Genomic DNA, 5,264 nt, shown 5'->3' with positions numbered 1-5,264 from the left:
GGGAGAGAGGGATAGAGGGAGAGAGGGAGAGAGGGAGAGGGAGAGGGAGAGGGAGAGGGAGAGAGAGAGAGAGAGAGAAAGACACAAAGACACAAAGACACAAAGACACAAAGACACACAGAGAGAGATGCCTAGGGGAATGATGTCAGAAGATGGGGGAGGACCACCCCTATACCAGTGGATGGGGCTTTGAGGAGGTGTGAATGAAGCAGTCTTTGGAAGGCCACCTGTGCCTACAGCTGTGTTGCTCCTGGCTGTCTCATTCCTCCCAGCCATCTATGCAACAGGGACTGGAGTGGGCCTACAGCTTGGTGATAAAATGCTCTATTTGAATTTAACTGACCTGGGACCAGGTCCTGGCTTTTGAAACTACTATATGATGATTTCACCAAGTTCTTTAACCACTCTTCTATTGCTATAAAGAGACACCATGACCAAGGCAACTCTTTAAAAAAAGAAAGCATTTAATTGGAGCTGGTTTTCCGTTTCAGAAGTTTAGTCCGTTATCATCATGGTGGGAAACATTGCAACACCCAGTCAGACATGGTTCTGGAGGAGTAGCTGAGAGTTCTACATCTGGATCCACATGAAAAAGCAAGAGCCATACACTGGGCCTGGCTTGAGATTTTGAAACCTCAAAGCCCACCTGTAATGGCACACTTCCTCAAACAAGGCCACACCTCCTAATCCTTCTCAAGTAGTTCCACTCCCTGATGACTAACTGTAGTGGCTATTCCTGGTTGTCAACTTGACTATATCTGGAATGAACTACAATCCAGAATTGGAAGGCTCACCAGTGACCCTAATCTGGAGGCTGGGAGATAGAAGTTTCTGACCTGGATCTTGGTGTGGAGATCTTGAGTCATAGTGGCTATGGATTACAGAAGATTAAGACAGGGAGATCTCTGAGTTCAAGGTCATTTGGGAAGTCTGCAGTGAGCATTATCTAGAAGTGTTAGATAAATGCTCTCTTGGGGCACAGCCCTGGGGGTGTGTCAGATGTGCTCAATTGATGGATCTGCACAGCTTTAATAAGATTCACAAGAGGCAGGGCAATCTACAGCAACAACAATTCACACTCAGACAATAGTAGGCATGCACACCCCTGCACACCATAGATCCCTTATATAAACACAGCCTATTACATGAATATTCCTCACAATGCTTTCCCTCCCCCCTCTCCCCCACAACTTACCCTGGGTGGTGGTTTAAATGAGGATGGCTCCCATAGACTCAGATATTTGAATACTTGGTGCCCATTGTTGGAACCTTTGGGGAAGGATTTGAAGGTATAGCCTTGTTGGAGGAGGTGTGTCACATGGGTGGGCTTTGAGATTTTAAAAGCCCATGCCATTCTTGGTGTTCTATCTGCCTCTGAGTTGTGGATCAGAATGAGATTGGCAGCTCTTTCTGATATCATGACTTTGCTCTACCATTATGGATGCTAACCCTCTGAAACCATAAGCCCAGTTAAAGTGCTTTCTGTTAAAAGTTACCTTGGCTATGATATTTTGTCACAGCAATAGATGCCTTGTATACTGGAGGGCTTTGCCTAGCAATCCTTCCAGATGTGCCTCATTTTCAGCATATCATTGAACTCTAACATAGTTATAGTAAAATATGGTGCTGAGTGAAAACTTCTTGTATAAATTTCACAACTTGAACCCACCAGCCAACACTTCCCTCATTACTAGAAGCCACTTTCCAGCCCCTGCCCTCTCCAATGTACATGGTTTATATATGTATTAAATGTACACAACCTGGGCCACACTGTCTAAATGGTACAATTGTGAGGTGTAACAGGGCTGTCCCATGGCAATGTCTGCTGGCCTTGTGGGTTGTCTTTACCTGCAGACATGAGATCCTATTACCATCTATCAGAGAAACCTATTGTGTAGTAGTTTCCTCTGAACTGAAACATTCTATCCTGGAGGGAAGGTCACTAAGGCTCAGAAAGTTCTAAAGGGAAGCTGGTTAAGATTCCAATAGTGAACAACTTGAAAGTCTTAGGAAGTTCCTAAAACTTACCAACTTCACAAGGTCCTTCTTCTTCCTAAGGTAATATAAACAGTAGAACTGCTCAAGAGAGGAGACTCTCCAACCTGTAGAGCTGCCTCCAAGTTCTGCAGTATGCTCCAGGTTTCTAGCTTATGTGAGCAATCACCCATATTGATGTAAGCTTTGGTAATGCAGCTGTCTTTGAGTCATTTTTGCTTTTGTAAGCAATGCCTCACCCATACTCCATAAATTAATTCCAATAATTCATGGTTAACCAAGTTGGACTTTAATGGTATCCTTACTTTGGTCTGTCATCAATCAGTTCATCTTTGAGTTATGTAAGTCTAAGTCTTCCCCATTAGTAGTATCACACACTAAGTTCGGGGATGCTATGCTGTTTATCATCCCACAGTCCTGGGAGCCTCCAAAGCAGAGAAAGGGATTTCTCTGGGTGTTAGACATGCTGAAGTGCAGAAATCCACCGCAGAACAGAATAAGAGGTTCAGCTTGTATTTGAAGAGCAGTGGGGATGGTAGGCATGATGACACATCCCTGTCAGCCCAACCCCTGTGGGAGTGGAGGCAGGAGGATCATGAGTTTGAGATCAGTAGCCTGAGAGAAAGACCCTGTATCAAAACAAAGTGAAAAGAGGAGTACAAGGGTGACGGAGAGACAGTGGTCTTGAGTGCATTCAGCTCTACTGGACACTGCCGAACTGCATTCCGAAGTGGACTACGTCCTCTTTCTCTTTCAATGCTGTCAAATTACCAGTTCCTAGTGAATAACTTCTCCCCATCTTTTGGTCACAACAGCAGTGCCAAATGAGAGCATGTAGAATAGTCTATCTAGTCAGAGTAGATCAATGTCTAACACACACACACACGTACATACACAATACATACATCACACACACACATACACACCCACACACCACACACCCACACACACACACATACACACACACACACCACACACATACACACACACACCACACACACACACATACACACACATACACCATACACAGACGCTCCCTCAAACTCATGCACGCATGAGTGTGCACACAGACACACACAGACACACATGTACAGACCCCCCCCCCGAGAAAGAGAGAGAGAGAGAGAGAGAGAGAGAGAGAGAGAGACTGATGCATGCACATTGTTCTTTCTGCTACAGGACCATGACAAAAGCTTCATTTATTTGTAAATCTCTGCTCCATGCTTAGCATGGGATGAGCACCCTAAGATAGCATTGGTTATCTTGGCTTCTGCTCTGGTTTCACATCTTGTGCCCTGGAAAGATAAACAGGAAGTCCCTCCCTGACTGGGAGGGTGGGACAGGCCTCTGCTCTGGGACTCAGAAGAGCTAAGTGTCCCTCTGGGAGGGGCCCCAGGCTCTGGGATAAACTTCCTGCCTACAGAAAGAGTGGGGTGGCTCAGGGGTGGGGCGGGATGTTGCAATGCTTTTTTCTGTCTCCTAAATGCCTGTCATGGACTAATTTTAGTTGAAAATTCACCTGGAGCATCCAGGAACCTTTGGCCTTTGTCTAACGTTCCAGTAATGACTTCACTCCTGAGCACATGGTGGCCACATGACTTACATTGGTCATTTTGGGGTCACTAATATTTTCCTGTGTGTGTGTGTATTTATATGTGCGTGTGTGTTTGCATGTGTGCACATGTGTACAGAGGCCAGAGGTTGGCATCCGGTGAATTTTTCTGTCACTCTCCACTTTGTTTACCCGGATAGGATCTTCCCTGTACCTGCAACTTTTCAATATGGTTGTTCCAGTTAGTGAGCTCGCCCGCAATCTTTTGCCTCTCCAGCCCAAGTGCTGGAGTGAGAGATGGGCCACTGTGCCCACCTACTAGTTAACATGGATCCTGGGATCCGAACTGTATGCCTCATGCTTGAATGGCAGGCGCCCCATCCACTGAGCCATCCACCCCGCTGGCCACGCCACTGATGGTTCAAGCAGGTGGATCAAAAATCTCAAGTAAACTCCATGTGAAGAGAATAACGGAATCAAAAGAGCAGAAAATTTAAAACACAGGCACCATCAAGGAACACAACACCCAGACAGCAAATATTACCAAGGTCCGGATTCAGTTCTAAACTTTCTGCAAAGCAGAACAGGGGACATAGTACAGCAGGCTCTCTCTCCTCTCTCCCTCTCCTCCTTCTCTTCCCCTTCTCCCTCTCCTCCTTCTCTCTCTTTTACACACACACACACACACACACACACACACACATGCTTATTTATAGTTTATTTGGAGATGGGGTCTTATCACATCTAGACAGGCTGGCCTCAAACTCACATTCCTTCTGCCTCAGGCCCCTGAGTGCTGAGATCACAGGTGTGTGCTACCATACCCAGCTCCAATTTCTCATTTTCTTTCATTTTTGAAAGATACAGATTTATTTTTAATTATGTGTGTATGGGGGTGCTGTGCGCATGTGAATGGAGGCACCCACAGAGTCCAGAAGAGGGAATCAGGTTCCCTGGAGCTGGAGTTCTGGGTAGTTAGTTGTAGGATGCTTGACCTGAATCCTGGAGAGAGCAATTTGAGCACTTAACTGCAAGCCATCTCTCCAGCCCCAGTTTCTCATTTTCTAATAGAAGAAGAAGAAGAATACATTATTAGCTGAGATAGTGTTTATATAATTTATATATGAGGTCCTGAGATCTGAAGGGATGGGGTGTGAAGAGATTAACCTTCCAGTCAGTGTTTCTGTGTCTGTTTTTCTTGCGTATCCCAGATGGAGTACACAGATGGACCAGTGCTTTGCTCAAACAGCAATGGCAGCTGGCTGACCATACACACTGGGTAGCAGATTGGTGTGTGTGTGTGTGTGTGTGTGTGTGTGTGTGTGTGTGTGTGTGCTTGAGATATGGATTGTAGTAATCTCTATTGTCCAGATATAGGTGCAGAGTCAGAGAAGTTAAGTAACAACCCCCTGCCCACACCAGAAAATAGTGGAGGTGACAGGGAAACAGGACAGATGTTATTGCTTTCTTAGGGCATAAAAATATCTGGGGATTGGGAGATGGCTCAGTTGATAAAGTGTTTTCAATGCAAGCATGAAGACCTGAGTTCTGATCCCCCAGGGTCCATACAAAAAAAGCAAGGAGTGGCAGGGCATGCCTAGAATCCTCATAGGGCAGGGGTTGGGGGGCAGAGATGGAAGGATCCCTGAAGTTCACTGTCCAGCCAGGCCCGCTGAGTCAGTGTGTGTGTGTGTGTGTGTGTGTGTGTGTGTGTGTG

The sequence above is a fragment of the Mus caroli genome, chromosome 7 (assembly GCF_900094665.2).
Source record: "Mus caroli chromosome 7, CAROLI_EIJ_v1.1, whole genome shotgun sequence".
Lineage (NCBI taxonomy): Eukaryota > Metazoa > Chordata > Mammalia > Rodentia > Muridae > Mus > Mus caroli.
The sequence above is the reverse complement of the archived record's forward strand: the minus strand, read 5'-3'. Positions refer to the sequence as shown.